Source organism: Enhydra lutris, unplaced genomic scaffold (assembly GCF_002288905.1).
Source record: "Enhydra lutris kenyoni isolate GAN:26980312 unplaced genomic scaffold, ASM228890v2 scaffoldscaffold4, whole genome shotgun sequence".
NCBI lineage: Eukaryota > Metazoa > Chordata > Mammalia > Carnivora > Mustelidae > Enhydra > Enhydra lutris.
In genome coordinates this window covers 38,310,568-38,325,660 of record NW_019154088.1, presented here as the reverse complement: position 1 = coordinate 38,325,660, position 15,093 = coordinate 38,310,568, and the positions used below count along the sequence as shown (strand labels likewise).

Genomic DNA, 15,093 nt, shown 5'->3' with positions numbered 1-15,093 from the left:
GACCAAGAACCGTGGATACCAAAGGAAAAAATTCCTGTAACACCTTCATCCTAAGTATCCCTTACATTCATGGCCCAAGATCTCTTGTTTTTATTTCCTTTTCTAAGAAGGTAAAAAAAAAAAATTATATATATATATATATATATCTTGGAAGATTTTTTAGGTACTGAAACTCAGAGTTTGGCACACAATCCTTTCTCATCAACAGTTAAAATGGAGAATGGGTGACTTATTAAAGAGCAAGCACAGACTCTTACTACTTAACCTCCTCTAGCACAAAAGACACATCTTTAATTTGGGGAGGAAAAAGTTGAGAAGAGCCCATAGCCACCGCCTATCTCTCTTTTCCCCCACTTTCAGCCAAGTACTGGACTATCTCATTCTCTTAAAATCTCGTATTTTCGGGGCCTGGGTGGCTCAGTGGGTTAAAGCCTCTGCCCGCGGCTCAGGTCATGATCTCAGGGTCCTGGGATCGAGCCCCGCATCGGGCTCTCTGCTCTGCGGAGAGCCTGCTTCCTCCTCTCTCTCTCTCTGCCTGCCTCTCTGCCTACTTGTGATCTCTGTCTGTCAAGTAAATAAATAAAATCTTAAAAAAAAATCTCGTATTTTCTACACATAGGTATTTATGGAACATCACTGGCAAATAGCCAAATAATTCTAATTGGTCAATCAGAGGCTCTTAGTGAATCAGAAATCAAATAGGTGCTACAGCCCATTTTCCAGGCACTAAACTGGCTCTGGAGGCAACTGATTGGAATTCGTTAACCTTCCTATCACTACCCACTACAGACTGACTGGAAATTGTTGGGGAAATATAATTAAAAACAAAATTATCTGCCAAGCCAGAAAACCTCTCCACAATAGAAGAGAAAGAGAAGATTTTTATCATTGGTTAAGCATTAATTCAGAATGTGATGCACATCACAGGCAACCACTGAAGAGTTTACAAACACAAAAAGAAAGCTCATACTTTTAACCAGACAGAAACAAACCACTGCATACATGTTCACAAAATAAACAATAACTAGCCCTCAAATAAGAGAACTTGATAGCATCATTTTTCACACACAGTTCATTTTAAATTAACCTGGCACTTGGGTTGGCCATTTTTGTTTGCAAATTGCCTTTATCCAAAGGAATAATAAACTGCTTACATCCCCATGAAGGTAGGTAGAATTTGAAGCCAGGTGACCTACATTAAACTCTCATGGGATGAGGATCTGGATGGGGGTTGGGGGGGGTACTATCTTCTTTGCTAATTACATTTCTAAGCGATGGATCCCAGATCTTTAAAAAAGATGTTCCCCAATGTAAAGCTGACCTAAAGCTTTTATTCAGCTTTTCAATAGATTTATATAACATCTCAGCAGGGCAGAGAAAGAATTCACAAGTATTCTAAAGTAAATGCTCTACGAAAAGAGTTAGGAAGTCTCTCTCTTTTTACACAGGGGAATTCCCATATTTTTTTTGCATAATCAGATTTGTATCTACACTTGCAGAGTCTATCTTGAAAAGGTGCTCTAACATTACACATGCCCATCTTCTTCGGCCGGCTCATGGTCCTACTCATTGTGACACTGAAAGATACGCCTCTGTTGTCTTCAAATTCTTACATAAATTCATGTAGGTCGAGAATTCAGGCAGTCCTGCTAAACAGCAATTGTGTTCAATATTATGTATTACAAGTACAATGTTTCTTCTCCTCAAAGTTCCCAGAACCGTGAAAAGTCAGTGCAGAGAGCAAAATGGAGTCTCTCATGGCAAGCAGGAGCCTGTGTCAAGCAACGATGCAAGTAGTTCAGGTACCGCAACTAGGAGATATCACCAGGAGCAACATCAGCTGACACCCAGAATGGATAACAAGCAGAACTACTGGAGGTCTGAAGAGACCCAAGACTGATTAAAGTCCTTTAAAAAGGGAAGGATTTTGGCAGCAAACTGTCAGACTCTTCAGACCTGACCCCTCTATGTCTGACCACTTAAAACAGACAACCGCCGCTGAAGGCGCTACCCGATTGATCTCTGAACAGAGCCAGATCCTTCACTGCCATGACATCAGAAGCAGTAAGTGCCAAGAGCTGTACCAGGACGAGACCACAGCCTTATCTCAACTGTGTGCCCACAGACTGACTTTGTGGTTGGTTTGTTAACTTCCTGCACCCTTCTGCTATCTTGTTTGTTGTGTAACTTGTCTTCTGTCCTGCTCTGTGTGCTGTGTAAGGAGCCAAGTTTAATCACATGGTGAATTGTCATTGAGTCTGGAATCCTGAACCTGCTTTATCATTGTGATCTAACTTTGCTTTATGATTGAATAAAGCTGACACTGGAAAGGCACAACTCGTGTGCGCCTTCATAATGTGCTTATGAGAGTTTAGGAGTTTTTGAGTCTCCTTTCTGATTCCCCAGTTAAGAAAATTGCACTAAGTTGCTCATGTGTCACTTTACATACTTATTAAAATCTCAGTTACTAAAGGGCAGTAATTTAAAGAATAGCTAAGAAATTGCATAATGTATAATACAAAAGAAAAACAAGAATGGCAGTATTACTACCCGAAAGTGAAAAGTTCTTTTAAGTGGTTAGTCCACAATGAAATTATCACTTCTGGGAACAACCAGATACAAAAATAGCAAATCAATCAATTGATCGACACCAATGCATATGTACTTCACTACAGACATACATCAATAACAAACAAATACAAAGAAAGGATAACTGTATTTAATATTGAAGATAATGACATACTTGTTTAGTACTTTCTAGATTAAGAAGCAAAAAATAACTAAGATTTGAGCTCATAAGAGTAAGAAAATTTACGTCTTAATAAAAATTCATGAAACTATCTCTTAGGACAGTTAACTTCCCTGTATATGTTGAATATTTCCATAAAACTGACTGACTTCAAAAATAAAAAAGTATGCAAGCAACAGAAATTAATAACAATACTATAAACAAAGAAAAGAAAAATTGCATTTAGGGAAAAAAAATCCATATAATGTCTAGATCAACAAGTAAATCCAAACATTAATTATAGAATTTTTTTTAAAGATTTTATTTATTTTTTTGAGAGAGAAAGCACGGTGGGGTCAGAGGGAGAAGCAGTTTCCCCACTGAGCAGGGAGCCCATCATGGGGCTTAACCCTGGGGATCATGACCTGAGCTGAAGGCAGACATTTAATGGACTGACCCACCCAGCCCCTTAACTGCATAATTTTTAAAGATAAACAAAAATCAGAACAAAACATCAAAATGTATAGTTTTTCGAAAACTGTATTCTTAGAGAAAAATACATGTTTATTTTTGTTATTAAACAAGAAACTACGATAACACATTAACTAAGATTCAAGTTAAAAGTATAAATCCTAATGTAAATGGCAGTTTTTGAGGCTAATAAGAACAAAAGCTGCCAAAGCTTATAGGCTTCCCCAAAAGTATATTCAGAGAAAAAGGTAGAATTTAATCATTTTTAGTACTTAACAAAAATAATAACCATAGCTAAACTTGAACTTAATACTTATAATTAAACAAATATAATTGAAGCAGAATTGACCAATGTTAAACGATATGCACAGATTAATTTTTTAATAAAAAAGTAAAGGTAACATCATTGAATTTAAGAATTCATGATTTTATGTAATATATATATGTATATATACATATATACATATATATATATTCTTTTCAACAAGCCTAACCCGAAGAGCAAAGATAAAGCAAAAGTATACATCTTTAGGATAAATATTTTAAATATAAATATAAACATAATTTAAATTTAAATATAAATATAAAAAATATTTTAAATATAAATTTAAAATGTAAAAAAATACAATACATTACCTTGAAAACTAATTTAAAAACATAAAAATTATAATTATGTACATACACACACTCATACTTTTTCCAAAAAATGTTAAAAAAGAGCCAGAAAAGTAAGTATAGAAAAAAAGAGACATTTAAAGACAAGCATCTTTCCATATACTAACTCTAGCACTGATAACTCCCAAGAGGCAAGGTTTCCAACTGAGTTACCAGTCCACAGAGTTTCCTAAGAATACAAGGTAAAAACAAAACAGATCACAGTTCTCTCAGAGACTGTATATATAACTGTATTGCTAACCTACTACTGCATAATTCCAATGATAATTCTTAGGTGTCCATAACTGCACTGATAGGAAATCTGTTGATAAAGTCATATAGACCCAGAAATGAAGAGTCTTCTAGTGGACAGGACTAGAGCCAACTAGATTTTGATCAGTAAATCATTCCACTGACAGAAAAATGATTGTGTTTCTATCATATGCAGCAAATGATTTGGAACAGTCATCATTACGAACCTTTCTGCTTTTATAAATAGGAAATTTTATATGTGCTCCATCTTCAACCATATATTGTACTGGTAACTTGGGGGTTATTACGTTTACCCGTTAGTTTCTAAAAGAGATGTGTTAGAACATGTGTCTGGTTGTGAAGTTCAACCACAGGTTAATGCCTAGCATGAAAGAGAGGACAAGATGAAAAGACAGAGAAATGGATAGATAGATAGGAGAGACAGATACCCAAGAGATATCTCTGAGATCAAGGAACAGGTGAAGAGAGAGTGAAAGTTAAGCAGATGGAAGTTGCTGTTACAACAGAATAATAAAATTTCATATTTCTATTCTTTAAAATTTTAGATAATCCATAGTGTGACTAAGACTGAAGCAGAGTGGAGATAAGTATAGGATGTGAAGCAATCCAGAAACTGTGATGGTACAGGGTTCCAAGATCTGTTCAGAAGAAATAAAGATATTGAAAGTAAAAAGCAAATTTATTAAAAAAAAAAAAGTAGGTACTCAGGATATAGGCAAAGATTCAATTAGCAAGTTAGAATCATTTGCCCAGTTCAAAGCAGAAATAGCAGAATAGAAAAATATAAAACTGGAGAAATAAAGAATGAATGCTAAAGTCTAATATTTTATTAATAAAAGGTTCAGAAAAAGAAAAAGATAGAAAGGAAATATTTGAAGAATTGATAGTAAAGGATTCTCAGAACTAAAGTATGCTGTTTTCAAAAAGCTTATTTAAGTGGGACAAGCTTGTATAAGAAAAAGAAATAAACTAAAAGTAACCCTTTCTAGATACATGGAAGTGAAATTTCATAAAATCAAAAATACATAAAGCTTATAAAAGATACTGAAGATTAGCAGCCTCTAAGAGTTCAGCAATCTTGCACTTGTACCATTCCTTGGCCTCCTGAAGGTTCTTGATAGCCATGCTTTCACACTGCTGGAGTACCTCATGCAGGACAGCTGTGAGGTTGGGCTTGGAAACATATGTATTGAGTTGGGCATGCTGGTCCTGAATCTGGGCCTGCAGTTCCTGGATTTCCTCATCGTGTAGATTCTTCAAAAAAAGCAATCTCTTGGGGCGCCTGGGTGGCTCAGTGGGTTAAGCCTCTACTTTCGGCTTGGGTCATGATCCCAGGGTCCTGGGATCGAGTCCTGCGTCAGCCTCTCTGCTCACAGGGAGCCTGCTTTCCCCCTTCTCTCTCTGTCTGATTTTATTATTTATTTATTTATTTGACAGACAGAGATCACAAGTAGTCAGAGAGGCAGGCAGAGAGAGAGGAAGGGAAGCAGGCTCCCGACTGAGCAGAGAGCCCAATGCTGGGCCTGATCCCAGGACCTCGGGATCATGACGCAAGCCGAAGGCAGAGGCTTCAACCCATTGAGCCATCCAGGTGCCCCAAAAGCAATCTCTTCTTGCAAGTATTCCACTTTATGCTCAAGGTCAAGATATGCCAAAGCAGCACTTGTCAACACCTTGTCTCAAAGACTGCAGGGAGCTCTTGGCTTCCTCTTAATCATCTTCCCTTGCAACTTCTCCTGCAGCCACATGATGTCCTCAGCCAGGGTGTCCTGCTCCACCTTGACGGGCCTTGTCATTGGTGAGCTGGTCCACCTGCAGGCAAAGCTTCCAAATCTCCTCCTCAGAGTCCCCCAGGTGCAACTTACCCAGGTCCTTGTGCTGCTCCAGTTCGGCCAGGTGGATCTTGTTCTGCTGCTCCAAGAAGCCCACACTGATGTAGTTGACAAAGCCGTCACTCAGCTCCTGCAGCTCCACATTCTCGTTGGCACAAGTGTTCCCGAACTCAGTGTCCATGGCATCCGCCAGTGAAAAGGATACTGAGTCCTGCAGCAGATGCACGCCAGGCACACTGTTCCTCACCTTCCGGCATACCAGGACAGCTGAATGTTAAGACGGTTCTCAACACTGACACTGACTCCTACAGGAAGCTGCTGGAAGGTGAAGAGAGCAGGATTGCTCTGCCTCTTGCAAACTTTCCTTCCCTGAACCTGAGGGAAATCAATCTGGATTCACCAACGCCCCCAACCGCTTGACACTCACTCAAGGACACTTTTGATTAAGATACTTGAAACTAGAGATGGACAGGTCATCAATGAAACTTCCCAGCATCACGATGACCTTGAGTGAAGATTGCGCATATTGGGTACAGCAATTATTACCAGCAAGAGTAAAAAAATAAATCCATATCTTAAAGAAGCAGCTTTCAAATGACTTTCTGCAGTTTTTTAGGAGCGCAAGATCGATTTATAATAGGAATAACCTCTAGTTCTTAAGAAATAACACTCTTAAAAGATTTGGAAAAAAGTTTACAACATAGTCCAGTTTATGAAGAAAACTTGTGCTAGAATATTTCTGAAAAAGTATTTTTGAGTACCATTAAAACTGCTTTTTTCCAACAAGTATCTAACTGATTTGTTTGTTTCAATAAATCTTTAGAAAAGTGAAAAAAAAAAAGATATGAAAGAGCTTGCTAAAATACCTACAGTTAATTAGCATAAGATTGACATCTGATTTCTCTTCAACAACATTCTCAGCAATCAAAAAAGTCTTAAAAGTTGAAAAAACAAAACCCTTTGAAAACAAAACTATTTCCAGCTGGAGTAATATTTAAACATGAGTTGTTACTGTCAGATATATATAGGATTCAAAAAGTTTATCACCAAGAGACAATCTCCAAAATGATTATTAAATGACGCTACCTAAGAAGGAAAAAAATGAATCTAGAAGATCAAGATATATAGGGAACAAAAGTAAATTATTAAAATTTGTTTAATGCCTACCCAGTAATAATAGTTTTTTTCCATAAAAGTCTAGAACTAAAATCCAAGAGGTTAAAAATACTGGATCTACGTTGGGGAAGAAAGGAGAAAAGGGTAAGAAGTGGAAGGGACAAAGGAAGGGAAGTAATACTTAAATAAGCATGAATATAAAAATATGCTAAGGGATAGAATATATTAAATATTCTCCTTTATAATTGGAAGATAAAACAATAGAAATAATACATATCAGGCAAATACTAACCTAAAAGAGAGAGAAGAAGAGGATAATGTGGACCAGGAGCAGCAGCAGCAGACGTGACACGAAGAGGATAATGATCAGTTTCATAATTAACATATTTCTCCCCTAAGTCAATATACCAAGCAGACAAAAAATTAGAAATAATATGATTTATATTATAATTCTATAATATAATTTATACCTAAGGAATAGGAAATTAAAATTTTTACCACATAATAAAAATATTAAGAAATATTGGCCACATAATAGAGAATAGTGGCTGTCTCAAGAAATTATCATAATTTCCATGTTACAGGATAAATTCTAAAAAAGGGGGGGATAAATTCTTAGTTTACAATGCAATATAATCAGAAATCTACAGCAGAAAGATCGTTTTTTTTGAATCACATAGGAAGAAAGGAAAGCCCCCCATATTACACACAGTCAATACAGGGGAAATCTGTGCAAGTTTTAGAGAGAACTCCAGTGAAATCACTACAAAACAAACTCTGTTGGGACAAACTGAAATGTATGTAACAGGGTGCCTGGGTGGCTTAGTTGGTTTGGCAACTGCCTTGCCTTCAGCTCCTGCCTTGGGCTCAGGTCATGACCCTGAAGTGCCAGGATCAAGTCCCGCATTGGGCTCCCAGCTCCGAGGAGTTTGCTTCTCCCTCTGACCTTCTCCCTTCTCATGCTCTCTCTCACTGTCTCTCTCTCAAATAAATAAATAAAATCTTTTAAAAAATAAAAAATAATAAATAAATAAAATGTACCTAACACTTCAGAAGGTTAAAAGAGCTAATGTGATTAACTATAAAAGAATATCATAGATGAAGAAAATATTTTATGTTTGAAAACACATAAGACTGGTAGTGAGAAAGCACAAATTAAAATGAATATACAAATTTACATAAATTAAAATTGGTAACTATAGACATACGGCAGAGACTATGAGGAGGCAATTCCTAGGTGAACCATAAAGCTCAAGCTCACTAGTACTCAAAAGAAATGCAAACTGGAACAAAGAGAAAACATTTTTCACCCACTGGGTAGGGAAATTTTAGAAGTGTGATTTCATCAATGTTTGAGAGTATGGGGAAAAGAGAAACTCATATATGCTGATGATAAACCTATAAAACAGTCGTATTAAAGAACCATTTGGTAGCTTAAGTAAAGTGAAAATGCATTTACCTTTAGGTCCTAGAAATACTCTTCTACATATATATCCTAAAGAAATTTGTATGTTGTACAAAAGGAGGTATGTGTGAGGATAGCCACTGTGGCATCCTAAGAAACAACTTAATATGCTTCAGTGAGGTCAATGGATTGATAAAATGTGAAATAACATGATGTAATTAATGAAATATATGACAAAATATGTTTTTATCAGCTTGGATTATCTCAAACAGAAAATGCTGATAGAAAAATCAAGTTGCAATAGAACGTGTACACTAAATTCACATAATTTTTTTTAAAGATTTATTTATTTGACAGGGAGAGATCACAAGTAGGCAGAGAGGCAGGCAGAGAGAGAGGAGGAAGCAGGCTCCCCGCTGAGCAGAGAGCCCGATGTGGGACTCGATCCCAGGACCCTGAGATCATGACCTGAGCCGAAGGCAGCGGCTTAACCCACTGAGCCACCCAGGTGCCCCTAAATTTACACAATTTTTTGTAAGATTTTATTTATCAGAGAGAGAGCACAAGCAAGCAGAGTGGCAGGCAGAGGCAGAAAGAGAAGGAGGCTCTCTGCTGAGCAAGGAGCCTGATGTGGGACTTGACCCCAGGACCCTGGGATCATGACCTGAGCCAAAGACAGCAGCTTAACTGACTGAGCCACCCAGGCTCACCCAATTTATATAATTTTTAAAAAGTACATATGATACAGCATTAAGTAGTCTCACATATGTATATCAGTAAATAAAGGTAGAGATGGAAGATTTGCAGGTTAAGCATTTAATTTGTGATAATGTTTTTATGATGAGAAGAAAAGGAAGAAATGGAAGATTAAAGAAAAACTGAAATGGAAGATTAAAGAAAAAATGATATCTCAACTAAGGAGGAGGTTGAGAAGATAAACTGATTTAAATCTGTGTGCCTAAGATCCAGCATGATACAAATACTTAAATGAATTAAATATATGCAATATGAGCCAAGGAAAACACCTCCTTTGATAGAAAAAATATGTAGATACACCTATCATCTAATAAAGCTCCTGAGTTTTGTTTTCTGGCTCTATCAATCTATTAAATAATTGTGAATATTGACATTGACAAGAATGTGTAAGCTTTATATATTTATATACACACACATGCTATGTATACCTATATATATGTACATACATATTTTCAGACATACATATGATTCAAATGCATCCAAAAGAAAAATAATTAATCTAAGAGGAAAACTAAGACACACAGAGAGTAAAAGTAAATTTTATATATGTATAAAACTTTTTGCAGTATTTTCAGCCCATATCAAACAGAAACATAACCAAATTGAAGTGCTGGTTATTTCCTAATGTCCATGGACTATGCCAGCTGGTTTGCTCAAGGCTGAGCTGGTAATGGGTCATCAAAATATAGGAGAATAGAAAAGTTTAGCTTAATGCAACACAGTAATATTTCAAAATAAATAACTAGAACAGTTTCAAGTCAGAAACTTTCCATGAGGGAATGGATTATGTATGACAGTGTGTAAGATTTGATTAGATACTTATGATAATGTGTTTTATTAATTACATTCAGACAGGTGCTGAGCAGAAGTAACTGAAAAACAAAACAACTTTGAAGATTCATTTAGATTAAGGTTTAACTAATTAATATTACTGAGATAAATATATCACATAATTATCCTATGTGCTGCAAATGACTAATAAATAAATGAACGAATATTGGTCCCCTTTACCATAAGCGCCTCTGATCCCTTTTTCCTTCCCATTTCTTTGCCTGTGGCCAGGGACATCCATAGTCACTTCATGTCTTTTCCTGACCTTAGGTGTTGCTTCTGTTGCTGCCTCATAAGATAATTTTTCCAGTTACTCTTGACTTTACACCTTAGCGTAGATATCAATATGTTTGTCAAGATTCGGTCTTCTGATTCAAAAATTGTAATATTCTTCCTATCACCTTGAAAATTAATTAATAGGGCAAAAACAGGGCCCTATTAGTTTCTTACAACCTCCTATCTAACTCCTGGATCATTTTTGACTTTATATAGTCTTCATACTATAATATTTTTATTGAAATTCTTGGGCAGACAGCATCAAAAGAAAATGGGGAAGAGGCATCACACATGACATTCCAAGTCATTCATTCTCAACAGCAGTTCCAAGTGCTCCAGAAGCATTTCAAAGCATTCTTGCTCTTCTTCTACCAAATCTCTTTCTTCCCACTAATTGCTTGGGAGTTTAAGGATTGTGTTCCCGACCCCTCCTGCTCCTGTCTCATTCTGAGATTGTGACCTGAGGTGAAGGCAGAGGCTTAACCCACTGAGCCACCCAGGCGCCACAAAGAAATACCTTCAAAACTTTTTAGATCTTGGCTCCCCAAAAGATACATACTTTAAAGATACAAGTATACAATATGTGCATGTATGCCTGAACATATGTGTATAAGAAAGTTTCAGCAGCCCATCAGAGCGAACACCCAGGACTCCGAGATACTCTAATCTGTACCAGTGAAAGAGAAGAAGATCGCAGATGTCAAATTAGGAAAGCTGCCAAGCTGGATGCTCATGAGGGATTTCACCCCTAAAAGCACTGTTGGAGCATTTCAAAGAGGTTACTACCAGAATTAAAAGTATGTCAATACGAAGAAAGGGAGTGTCACTGGGATTTTTACGGTGCTGGCAGCTCACATGCTTTTCAACCACAGCCTCCTTACAAGGAACTCAAAGGTGATCAGCTGTGCAAGAACCACTGGAGAGGACCCAGCAGTGAACATTCTGCATTCCTGACTATGACTTTTGCCCTGCAACCCTTGAATCCTTTCATATCCTAATTGAGAATTAACATCCAATAAAAGACAAGGGCGGGGGGGGGGGGTGACAAAGTTTCATATAAAAATCCTTAATCTTACTACATGTGATAGAGCTCATATTTTCTATTCATCTATTATTTTTAATACTGATCATAACCTACTGGACTGATTTTATGAATCCTGAAAGTGTCATGGTTCTAAACTTAGGAAGAAAACCCCAGCAAAATTGTCTGCTCTTTCCCCTTAGGTAGATCACTCTGTTTTCTACCATCACTATACTTAGTACATACCAATGTGATAGAACTTATACCTGTTTAACATTTATTTAAACATTGCCATCATGTGCTTTTTAGATTAGGGCCCTTTTCAATTAATATTTTTTTATTTTTAATTTTTTTAAGATTTTATTTATTTACTTGACAGAGAGAGGCAGAGAGGCAGGCAGAGAGAGAGGGGGAATCAGGCTCCATCCTGAGTAGAGAGCCCGATGCGGGGCTGGATCTCAGGACCCTGAGATCATGACCTAAGCCAAAGGCAGAGGCTTAACCCACTGTGCCACCCAGGCACCCCACAATTCATATTTTTTTTTAAAAGATTCTAATTATTTATTTGAGAGAGAATAAGCATGGGGAGAGGGACAAGCAGACTCCCTGCTGAGTAGGGAACCCCATTCAGGGCTCAGTTCCAGATGATTAACCAACTGAACCACTAAGGTACCCCCAAATCATCTTTATATCCCTTAGCACACTTAGCACAGTTGGAACACTTAGCATAGGGTTCAGCATATAAAAATTATTCAATAAATGTTTCTTCATAAATTTGATAATACTTAAATATTCCCCAAAACTTATTATTTCAAATGCCTAAATTGGAAAAAGTTATGCTACTATAATTTAGTTCAAAAAAACTGTAGACTGGTGAAAGATATGCTACAGTTATAAAAGAGACTCAGATTAGATAACATACGGAAGAATGCTGAGCCATTTCAGTCACCAAGTATTATGGACTGACTGTTTTTGTCCCCCCAGCTCATATGCTGAAACCCTACCTCTCAATTTAATATCAGGGTATAAAGAGGTAGGGTCTTTGAGAGATAATTAGTACCAGATAAAGTCATGAGAACGGGATTAGTACCCTTGTAAGAAGCTTACTTCCCCTCTCTACTCTGTCATGTGAGGATAAAATGAGAATCTAGCAGTGCAACCCAGAAGAGAGTTCTTACCGGAACATGACTACGTTGATACACTGATCTTGGACCTCCAACATCTCTATTTCTGCGGTTTATTAAGGCACCCATTCCATGGCATTTTTGTTATAGCAGCCTGAGATATCTAAGACATCTAGAAATGGCCAAAGTATCCTCACTAGTTTCAACGAAGGCAGAAAGGTTTTTGAAATAGTTCATCCTTATTTCCATTAAAAATAATAAAATTTAACATTTTGAGGTCTAGTTAGTTAGGCTTCAGTTATCTGGAATATGTTTCTGTCCATGCTGATTTTTTCTTTCATTAAGCTAGGAAGAAAAATATATTTTGCATCCTAATTTCTTAAAATCTTTACTTAAAAAATACACAGATAAAAATACATTAGAGTCTGATATGTTTTAAAGCAAAAAAATGAATTTTTTAAAAATCTGACATAATTTTGTAAGAACATTACAGACTTTTATAAAATTTCAATATTTTATTCCTAAAGCATTAAGCCTAAAATAAATAAATAAATAAAGCATTAAGGCTATGTATAAGGGTAAGTAAGTATAGTTAGAATTAAATACCATAGCTTTTACAGTTTACCATATTTCTACAAATTATTACAGATGAATGCTTCGTAAACTCTAAATTCTATAACCCTTGGAGAAATTTTTACCTTTATAAGATGGGAGAAAGTTTTCTTAAAATGGGTCTACTGGGGCACCTGGGTGGCTCAGTGTGTTAAAGACTCTGCCTTTGGCTCAGGTCATGATCCCAGGTTCCTGGGATCAAGCCCCACACTGGGCTCTCTGCTCAGTGGGGAGCCTGCTTCCCCCCACTCTCTCTCTGTCTACTTGTGATCTCTGTCAAATAAATAGATAAAGTCTTAAAAAAAAATTAGTCCACTGAAGTGCAAAGTTTACTTGTCACCACGTATCAGAAATAAACATAAATGGACTAAGGAGGGTTTCTGGAAATGAAATAAACCATTTTTCCTAATCTTTTAAATGTCAGACTAGCACAAAATATAAAGCAATACTTCTAAAAAGCTGCAACCCCAGTTAAAAATGTTTTATGGTACTTGATGTAAAGTCACCAAGTGTTATCTTTCTTAATTAGAGATGTGCTTATTTGATGGACAAACTAATTCAGAACTACAAAAATCTTAAACTCAAAGTCAACATTGAAATTTAAGTTTTCATGCAGTCAATGTAAAGGCCTTACATACACTGACACGGGAAATTTCTCAAGCATATATTGCTTTTATATTGGGAGGGGGAAAGAATAAGACTAATATATTGCCCATATGACCAAAAACGTGGTACACTTTGGCAAACATGGGAATAAATTGTTTAACATTACTGTCAGCATCAAGACTCAGGCTGACAAGAAGCCTCTCACTGTCATGATGTAAAATGAATAATTTGTAATTATATCATGTATTCTCTAGTCTACTTCTAGAAGCACAAGGCTTGATTTTTGTATTTAAGGTACAAATAAATGCATTAACAAATAACTTATTTTAATTATTACAGTTAATTATAAACTTTTAAACTGTGTATAAATTTAATGAAAATTTAAAGTTAAATAATACTACCTACAACCTACCCTACAGAGTAGAAGATTACTTTTTTTTTTTAAAGATTTATTTATTTATTTGACAGAGAGATAGCACAAGCAGGCAGAGCGGCAGGCAGAGGGAGAAGCAGACTCCCTGCTGAGCAGGGAGCCCGATGTGGGGCTCCATCCCAGGACCCTGGGATCATGACCTGAGACGAAGGCAGCCGCTTAACTGACTGAGCCACCCAGGTGCCCGAAGATTACTTTTTAAGACAGTGTTTTTTAAAATATATCATATATACTGAGAAATGCACAGGCCACAAAAGTATAGCTCAACACATTTTCACAACATGCCCATCCTTGTATAACTGTGATCAGACTTCTCAGCACAGAGGCTCTGATACGGCCCACCGAGTTTCTTTCCTTCCATCATGAAGAGTAATCTCTATCCTGACTTCTATCACAATCAACTGTGATGTTCCTATTCTTATAATTCATGTAATTGAATCATAGAGAAATTTGTGTTCTTGCACATGATTTCTCTAGTTCAATATCTATGAGATTCATCTTCTTGAATGTAGCAATAATTCATGAATTGCTATCCCTCATTTACATTCCATTATATGAATACACCATAATTTACTTGTCCATTCTACCACTGATAAACATTTGGATTGTTTCCAAATTGGGGCAAATGCAAATAGTGCTGCTGTAAATATTCTACCTTTTGATGCATATAGAAGAATAACTTCCTAGAAGTGGTATGCCTGAATAATAAGGTTTGCAACATGATAGCTTTGTAGACACAACCATGCTTTTCTCTAAAGTGGTTCTATCAGATTACATTCTGACAATAATGTAAGAGATTTCTGATTATTCTACATAATATCCAAGACTGTGAGTGACAATTTTGTTGTTGTTGTTGTTGAATTTTACACATTCTACACGAAATGAGAAGAACATGCAGCCAAAAATACTTTATCCAGCAAGGCTGACATTCAAAATGGATGGAGAGGGGCACCTG

The 15,093-nt window shown here is 36.5% G+C and overlaps 1 pseudogene; it reads right to left on the bottom strand.

The window, feature by feature from the left end:
- Positions 1-5,158: 5,158 nt before the first annotated feature.
- LOC111139759 lies at positions 5,159-12,616 on the bottom strand (annotated as a pseudogene).
- Positions 12,617-15,093: the final 2,477 nt, after the last annotated feature.